The following is a 10,236-nucleotide window of genomic DNA, read 5'->3' as shown; positions in this document are numbered from 1 at the left end:
ATATCAGAGAACCCTTTCAGCATTTCAAACACAGCTAACCTGTTCTGCTAAAACGGAAAGAATATTGCAACAGATTTAAAAATGTAAAAGCTTCATAGCAGCAATTTCCTGTTGTTTAGCAGCTCAAAGCAGGTCTGATCAAATGCATAATTACTTAGTCAATATACTATAATATTGAGCCAGTAGTATCAGCCAATGTATTTATAAGAAATTAGATTTTTTTTTGTTAAGATATTGTTGTTGAGCCCCTCCAAGAATTGCCACTTACATGTGATGGAGGGGTTTGCATGTCCGTGTGATCCTGGTAGCTGTGTTGTCCGGGGCTAAGGCAAGGCCAAAGCAAAGTGGTCCCCGGGGGAGGGGCCAGACTAAGAGTGGTTCAAGAAAACCACAATGAAATGGCACATTCAGACAGAGTCAGTCAGTATGAGGACACGGGGAGGAAGGGGTGTGGTTTGGTGACCTCAGAATTGCATCTCTGCTTTTTGCAGATGATGTGGTTCTGTTGGCTTCATCACACTGTGACCTCCAGCATGCACTGGGGCGATTTCCAGCCAAGTGGGGAGCGGTCAGGATGAGAGTCCGCACCTTCAAGTCTGAGGCCATGGTTCTCTGCCGAAACCGCGCCTCCCGTCGGGGGTGTTCCAGGTACGTCCCACTGGTAGGAGGCCCTGGGGCAGACCCAGAACACGCTGGAGGGATTACATATCTCATCTGGCCTGGGAACACCTCGGGGTCCCTCAGGAGGAGCTGGAAAGCGTCGCTGGGGAGAGGGATGTCTGGAATACTTTGCTCAGCCTGCTGCCCCTGTGACCCGACTTCAGATAAGCAGATGAAAATGGATGGATGGATTGTTGTTGAGCTTCTAGCATTTAATGTTATTTGAAACTATAATCCAAAAAGCAGCAGTGGAAGAAGTACTCAGATCTTTTTCTTTTAACAAAATAGCAATACCATAGCGTAGAAATACTACAGGTAAAAACCATGCATTCAAAATCTTACTTAAGCAAAAGTATTAGAATCAAAATACACACCACAGATAAAAGTAAGTAGTAAAGTATGTACGACCTGAAAACTGCACTTAAGTACAGTACAACTTGAGTACTTAGTTACACTACACCACTGCCAAAAAGAGCATAATTTTGCAGAGCTGCACAGACTTCCTCTGTGGACTTCTGTCACTTCTGGAAGTGTTAGTTTTTGCAAACAGCCAAAGATCTGTCAGTGACAGATGGATGATTCTGGTGTCTGTTTCCTCATTATATAACTGTCTGGATGATTGTCTCAAAATCTCAGTGAAAGACCTGTTTTATTAGGTTTCGCCGTGGACATGGCACCTCCCTCACACTCCTGGGTTCCTGATTACATTCATTCAACTCACCTGCTCCCTGCTGCTCACCTGAAAACCATCCAGTAATCAACCCTGCAGTGTTAGTATAAAACATCAGCTCTCCTCTCCAGTCCTCGTCATATCATTGTGTCTACCACTGTGGTACAGTCACGCTTTACAATTCTGAATTCATCTTAGACTTTTGCTTGTGTGTTTTTCGTGGATACGTACCCTCTGTTTTCCTCTGTCACAGGATCACCACATGCCTGTTTGACCTCCTGCCACACTCCCAGCCAGCCAAACCCCTCCAACCTGCCATCAGCCTCCATCCCCTGGATTTCCCCCATGGCCACATTCATTATCCTGGTAATAACACCCCATTTTTTACCACTCTCTTTCTGAGTCTGTGTGCTGCATTTGGGTTCACCTTGTTGATTGTGACACTCAGCTTATTGTTTTGTCACAATTTTTTGGCCAAAATGGCACTTTATGTTGTCAGTTTTTGTTTATTTCAGTATTGTCTCATGTTGATTTAAAAATCTTTTATAGGGGGCCCCCAAAGACATGGGGACCCTTAATGAAGTGAAAGTTTTGAGAAAACTGGCCAGCACCAGTACAGCTAACAAACTTTGCGACTGGAAACTCCTCTGAGAAAACGTGTGTGAGGAAGTGAATGAAAATTGCTCAGTCACTCACACAATACATCTCTGAGCGAGAGGTTTCACCAGCAGCTTCTGCAGCTGGGTCTCACAATTATAAGACTGTGCATGTAGCTGGCAGGTGGTCATGATTCAGTATTAGGTATAACTCGATGAGTTTGTAGCTGCTGGTCACTGAGAGAGAGAAAGGGGAATCAAAGAGTTAAACGTACACAGGATCAGAGGACGGGAGAGATGAATGTTTTTTATTCATTTGTTTTAAACCTACAGCACCCACCCACATATGTGCTGCTCGTTGCTCACATCTTTACTACCTAATAAAAGCATTTCTCATTTTGGTTCCCTGTGCCTCTGGAAGAAACCGCTCGGCTGCACGGTCACACTTTTCGATGCATGCTGAGTGAAGTGGCCAAAGCTGCGTCTCCGAAGCAAAAGCACAGCAAAGCATTTTTCCTTTGAAGCTCCCCTCTTTCTCTGACTTATCCCTCTTTCCCGCCCTCTCTCAAAGGTCAGGGTGAGTCTGAATGTGCCTGTCAGCACTGACACACACACTGAAAGTTCAGGGTGGTGAAGACACAGTCGTCCCCCCCCCCAGCCGAATTGGAGTTTGACTCTGGCATTGAATTGGTCCACCCTGTGGCTCCCAACAACCACTCACACTTAATCCTTACTAGGGAGTGCTGAATGAGCGTGTGCATGTTTCTGTGTGTGTGTGTGCGTGCGTGTGTCTGTGTGTGTTAGGGGGAAGAGGTAGATTAGACATGTCACCTGAGGAGGTGAAAGTGAGAAACAGAGAGAGACAGTGTGGGATAGTGACAGCGTGCATCCATATGTGCACTCAGCAGCAAGGATCTCGCTACATGCGGATTATGGGATGGATGAAGTCTAGTTATAAATATGGAGATGCAGCAGCAGCAGCAGCAGCCGTACATCAGCCACACATAGTATCCCATCAGTCTCAGTCTGCTGCCTGACAGGGTCACATCAGCGCCCGGCTGCCACAGAATGAAGAGATCAGCCAGCTACTCCTGCTATATTTGGATAGTATTTGCGTGATGCATGCAATTTTCCTCGCTGGCTCTCCACCAACTTATTGCGTTGCCCTTCAAACTTCTAATAGGGAATGAAATAGTAAACAAGCCTGGTGATGTTATTTTTTTTTTAACAATGCTTTCTTTTAAAATCTGAGGCTCCCAATCCTCCCAGATGGCGACATTTCTGGGTGCCACTCATATGATATATATTGAGAAAGACACACCAATCAGCTGCCACTAGAAAGCTTCAGCCACGTTAATCTGAATTTGTAATGGTGTGAGTGTGCTGCTTTAAAGCCGTAGATGTTTTTTGAATGATTGGACTTCAAGTACTCGGTGGCAGTCGGAGCAAAGCAAGCCACAGCAAAGCTCTGGGTGCTAAATTGAGGGATAATACATTATTAAGCCAGCCACATGGATAAATATTTTACATGATTCTTCACTGTTGACGCCGTCTGTTAGCATCCGGCTCCTGGAGAGCAGGACTCCAGGATGACGGACTTGTCGCAACGCGTGTGTCTGTAGGATCTCATTTCATTTGCTCTTTGGTTGCTTTTTGTGTGAAAGTTTTTGAAAAATAAATGATGGTTCTGTTACTTGCGATTTTGCAATAAGACAACTCACTCCTGACTCGTCATTCTCCTCTTTCCCGCACTTAAAGTACTTTTGTGGACCTGAAGCAGCAATGCAATAATGCAGGGATTTCAGCAGCGCACCACCGGAGCATGCTGGGAAAAGTTAGGGTGGGGTTGAAGGGTGACACGGGGGCATGCCGCAGAAGGGTGGATGGTGAATTAGGGTAGTCTCTTGTGTCGTCAGAAGCAGAACGGTACGTGCCAGCGGCCAGTCGACCGTGGATAAGTAAAAGAGACTCTCCCCTAAATAATTCATTCCAATGGGAGCCCTTCTGAACACACACACACACACACACACACACACACACACACACACACACACACACACACACACACATAAAGAGTCCTCATATACACATAAATGGCTGCTTCTTGAAGTAGAAGACTGCAACACACACTCAGACCCACTCACAAAGAGCAGGCTTCTAATTTTACTCTGTAATAAATATTTATAGATGGATGCAGAAACATTGTCTTGGAATTAAGAAAGAGAATTTTGGTGGAACAATGGAAAATGCTTCTGGCACTTTTTGGGGGGTCGGAGAGCAAATGTCCCAAAAAATATGTTAACTTTTAGGTGAATACATACTGTACTTTGATAAACAAAACATTGATATGCATTTTTCTGTTGCATGATTTCTTGCCAGTTTTGCATAACCTGTGCTGAGAAGAGGGCGGCAGATCACATGAACTTTTGTTTTCATTTCATCTGTTGATGAAAAAAACATTTCTGTTTTTATCACCTTAAAAAAGCTGCATGAGTGCGTGTTGTTGATGTATTGTTCACAGTGGCATTGTGACATTCAGTGCCTGTTTTGATATGTGGGGAGTTAGGGAAATGTAAATTATAACTGTAGGAAGAAATGCAACTTAAACCTGCAACGTGAGAGACTCCCTGCTGAGAACTGAGGCTGTTCAAGAAACCGAGCATACAAGCACTACAGCATCTAACACAAAGGAGGCAAAATAGAGGGAGAGTAGGAGGAAGCATGGACACTAGTTCATTCATGGTGCTCTTGATGAAGCCCCCCAGGATCCACGCAGGTCGGTAGGCAGAGGATCAGCACCTTGGACAGCGACAGCAGAGATCCTGCCTGCCTGTGCTGGTTCAGCACCTCGAACAGCAGCTGGAACAGAACAGAGCAGAACCCAGAAATCCCCCGTCAGCTGTGGCTGCTGTGACTTCACTGCTGCCCACCAACACTGTCCCTTTGGATAAAAAAAGAAGCAGGGAGGCAGTCTGAGAACAGTTACTGTAAAGAAAGTCTCCAATTTAGAGATGTTTGTTAATACAACTGCAACGCTGTTTTTTTGTTTATTTGTTTGTTTGTTTGTTTGGCACCGCTGAGTCTGTCTTTGTATGTGTGTGTTGACCTTCTGGTACTATACCACACCATATTATAATATCCTCAATATATTACAGTTTATTAAATTTGCTCTAACACATTTTCTGCAGTGATGTATCATATATTGAAGGTGATGGACCATCCAGAATATATTAAATCAGGCTTATTCAACTGGCAAATTCAATTGTCCTCGTCTGTGGAGATTGTCATGTTACTCTGCCGTGTACCTACAGTAGCCCAGAACAGACAAACAAAACACTGGCCCTAGATAGGGCACATGTGAAACTACTTTATTTAGTGTTTCCACTGGTTTAAATCATGGGGTATGTTTGTTTCGGAGAAGAAGAGATAATGGATAATTCAGCTCACTGTAAAAACCTTTCTGAACCATGGACACCGAAGAAAAACTGGGAAAAGTTTCAGCTGGCTGCATCTGCAATCCTGGCCACTAGATGGCACCAAATCCTACATACTGTTCCTTTAAATGGTTGAGATGTGAGGAGGATCACTGTGGTCAGCATGCAGACAAATCAGTTATCAGTTTTTGGTGTGAACAAAAGTCAGTAAGTCAGTAAAAACTAAAATTGTCTTAAACCTCTCTTGACATTTAAGTCACTCCTTTGCTGTCCATCCATCTGCTCAGTATGTTGCGACAATTTTGCCAAAATAAAACTGTAACTAAATCTATTAATTCTTGTGTCACTTTGAGGACACCAAGTGCAAGACTCTGGAGAATTTTTAGATGTATTTTTTACATTTTAACATATGTGACAGAAGAAAGACTAATTCTACAGTATTTCCTTTTGGATTCCGTAGATGCTGGGTGAACTTTGTTGAAGTTAGGTGTAGTGCATCATGGGTACCTGCTGGGCCTTAACTTGATCTGAAGGAAAAAAGCAATGATTCAAGATCAATGTGAAAAAACAAACATTTGAGGACACAAAGACAGGCTTGGTGTAAATCCAGTGACATCACTGTCTGTCAAATGAACCTCATGATGAACAACAGCTGGACTGATTTTCATGGCTAGAACAGCTGTTTCTGTTGCATTTGCTGCTACAGTTTGGTGTCATTCAACTATCCGCTCGCTCAGAACGTTGTGTGTTAGGAAGCAGGCTGAGGATGTAAATAAAATGTGAAATCTTCTGCCAGGAGCTCAGTGGAGTCAAGACTTTCACTGATGGCGTCGCCAAGGCTTTATGTGAATGTGGCACACTGCATACAGTATGTGAGTGCATGACAGAAGGTGCCTCATTATCTGTCTGACATGTCCAGAGGCAAATGAAGGTTACACAACATTTCTGTGACTCTAGATGAGAAATGGAGACTGATTTCTCCTGGGACAGCGAGCACTGTGTGGACTCCTCATGGGCACTGACACACACAGACAGACACAGAGAGACGAAACGCACACCCAGCCGTCCTCATTGTTGACACCCCAGGGTACAAAGCCCTGAGCTGTAACACACATCACCGGAGCCCACGTACATACATGTCGACATATAGATATACAGAGCTCTGCAAAAACACACGCAGACAGGCAGACGCACGCACAAACACACAGCATGTGCAGGCAGATAAAAAAAAACCACAGATGAAAATATGCAAATACAGAGTCGCGTACGTACATATTTGCACATCTACCAAAACCGGTGGACAGCCCAATTTTGCATATGTGCACACATACACACACAGTACATGGAGACACTCATGCATATATGCACAAACACAGATGCACACACAGCTGACTCACATCTGATGACATCTTTAGTGTGCCAGTGTTCATTCACTCTGTCCCAATTGGCTCTAGACTGAAGTGTACTGACACACACACACACACACACACACACACGCTGGAAGCACACAATATCACGCTACAAATATAGAGCTAAAATGGAAGGCATATTTATAGCGACATTATTAATTATGTCTCCCAAAGGGTTCATTCACAGTGCATACATGCGATAGATGCCACAGGGCACAATTACATCAACACTGAGAGCTGTCAGAGGTCCTGATTGCTGCCTGAAAAAAATGTCATGTTGATTAGAATAAGTATGTGGCAACTGTTGGACCAATCAAGGAAGTTATGCTGACATTTGCTTTTTAACATTACGGGGATTTTTAAATCCAAGACGTTTTTTATTCTTCACTTTAGGCACCATTTGTAAATAAAGCTTGATAAAACTTGTTGTCATTTTATCCTGAACAAAAAAATGTCAGCCTCATGATGACGATAGATCAGGGGTCTTCAACGTTTTTCAGGCCGAGGACCCTTTAGCTGAAATAGAGACGGAGCAGAGACCCCCTTTATACTGTATACATTTGAGTTGCATATTAAACTGGGCCTAAAGTAGTTTCAGAGTTGGTTACAAAACGATCCATTATTGCTCACAAGAATGTCCGTACACTTGAAATAATAATACAGCTAATTGGCTGGTATGTTTCAATAGCACATAGCTCTTAGCTATCATCATTAACCTTGTGCACTTATTTACAAATAGGCCAGTTTATCTTTGCTAGTAATATGTTAGATTAACATCAATGTATATTTTCTGACATATTTTATTTATTTTTTAAACAAACAAACTAATTAGAACTTAAACTAAATACACAATAATTTGGCGGCCCTCCTGCAGTAACTCTGAGGACCCCATAGGGGTCACGAACTGCCTGTTGAAGACCCAGGTGCTACATGAAATGGCGTAGTTGCCAGAATAAAATGTTGGCAATGTACATTTGCAAACCACAGATGTTACATTTGTACATTTCATATGTATGACATAGTTCAGATTACTCATACATACATGACCTGAGTTTTTCATTCAAAGGAGGAGGAGGTGATGGTGAATGGCATGACACCCAAGATGGCTGCCAAGCAGCAAACAGCAGCAGACCACTGTTTGAGACCAACAACCAACAAAAATGGTAATTTTTTAACACCAGTTTCAGACATGTCCAGCTGTGTTTATAACTGTCACGTTCCCCCGTAGGTGAATGTAAAACCAACGTGTGCTGTGCTGCTCCTCAAGCTTTCTGGGCTTCAGCCTAGAGATTAATCTCTGTTGAGCTTCATTTGTCCTTATTCACAACCTTAAAGTTCATTGCCAGGAGGCTCTGTAGGGGAGAGGTGCCAGTTTTGTTACCCTCTGTTCCTCCTGTTTTTCCATGTTTGGTTTGGGAGCTTTTTTTTTCAGGCGGCTAGTTAACTCTGTGGTTTTGTCTGAATTTATGTATTAGGGCTATTTTGTTTGTTATGTTGGCCAGGGCTCTCCCTGATGTTTTTATGCTGCTGTAACTGGCAATTAAAGGGTTAAACTGCACTACCTGACTCCTCATTTTCCTCATCTAGCCTTATGTTCCTTCACTCATCCCTAAACCACCCTAGAGGATGAAACAATAACAACTAAATGAAGTATTTTAAGCCAAAACCTGGTGTTTTCCTAAACCTAACTAGGTGGATTTTGTGCCTGAACCTGACCACGTGTCACAACATTAAAAGAAATTAAAGGTTTCAACATATCAGCTACATATGACACATATGTAATCACATATCAATGGTTTGGGGAAACATAAAATGCCAGCATTTATCCTGACATTTGGGTTGGATGAAAAGTCAGAGGATCATCAGAACAGATTCAGATTCAAGATGGTCTTAAATATTTGCACCAAATTTCACATGAATTTAAAGCTAAAACTCCACCTTGTGCCAGCACTGAAGGTGAGGAGACCACAAGTCACCAGGAGGATATGAATGTCTATACAAAATGCTTATCATCTAACAGATGTTGAGATATTTCAGTCTGCACGAGTGGTGGATCAGTTGAATCTCTGGAAAAGTCAGACGACACCTTTAATTGTCACACTTTCTAATACTTACACACACACACACACACACACACACACACACCATTATTCCTTTACATGGCTGCTGCACATGATTATTGCTCCTCGTTCATTGCTCCTCAGTCGTTATCTGCAGGAGACAGCATTGTAACACTGCCTGGCAGGCTTGAGTTTCAAACAATCAGCGGCCTTTTCTTCTCATCGCGTCACGCAGACGACTGCAAAGGGAAAATCAGAGTGAGACGTCTAGATCAAAGTATCATGTTAGAGGTCAATGAATATTTTGTGTGTCTGCTGAGTGGGAAAGCTCAGTTTGCTGCTAACCAGCAGCGGCCTCAACTGAACTCTGATATAATTAACATTTGACCCTGAAAGTCACTCAACCCACAATGCACTGCTCTCCTGCTGGGTAGCCGCTCCTCTCCTAACCAACCTCTCTTTGCTCTTTCCATGATCATCTCTCTTCTGTGAGTTTGGACAAAATTTCCACTGAGTTTTCCCCTCTCTGATCTGGTCAGCTCTTTCCTTCTACTCTGATCTGCAGCTCTTTGCTACTTGATGATGATTAAAATATCAAATAACTGAACTTCACTTAATCACTTACAAATTTGACTAATTTCAAAAAAGTTTGCCTCTTAAAGCTACTTTGGCTTCATCAATACAGGCTTAAAGGGTTATTAGGGTTTCCACACAGAGTGCTGGTGTTAGCATCAATTGGCTAATGGTATTAGCATGTGTGAGACCACTGATTTTGTGTGGTGCTTTGAAGCTTGTGTGAGCTTAGATTCCCCTTGCTTTACCCCCCCCACTGCCTTTATACATATAAAAAAAACCCTTTAAAAAACAAACAGATTAAGATTAAAACCGCTGGCCGTAGGAGACGAGGCTGTTTCCTCTCATTTATTAAATAATTCTGTACCAAGTAAAATTATGCAGTCTTTAATTATGAGCCCAACAACCAGCTGAGAAAACAAAAACAACAAACACACACAAACCAACTCTAACACAGACACACACACACACACACAGATGCAAAAAATGTATTCTATCTTTACTTTCTGTCTTCTCACACACACATTAACACACACAGACACACACACACACACACACACACACACACACACACACTGTGCAGCTGCCCACAGTCGTCTGGGAAGGGACCGGCAGGTTTCCAGCCCGCGAGAATTTATGTTTCCGAATGATTAGAGGCGAGGCGGACGGGACGATCTCGGAGGCAGCAGCTGCCCGCCCCACGGCTCCAAGTGGAGCAGAAAATCAGGATAATTTCGTTGTGATAATCAGCCTCCCGTTATCCCCGTCACTTCAACCCATGGAGGAGGAGGAGGAGGAGAGAGGGAGTGTGTGACATACAGAGAGACAGAGAGA

The sequence above is a fragment of the Epinephelus fuscoguttatus genome, linkage group LG9 (genome assembly GCF_011397635.1).
Source record: "Epinephelus fuscoguttatus linkage group LG9, E.fuscoguttatus.final_Chr_v1".
NCBI classification, from domain to species: domain Eukaryota; kingdom Metazoa; phylum Chordata; class Actinopteri; order Perciformes; family Serranidae; genus Epinephelus; species Epinephelus fuscoguttatus.
The sequence above is the reverse complement of the archived record's forward strand: the minus strand, read 5'-3'. Positions refer to the sequence as shown.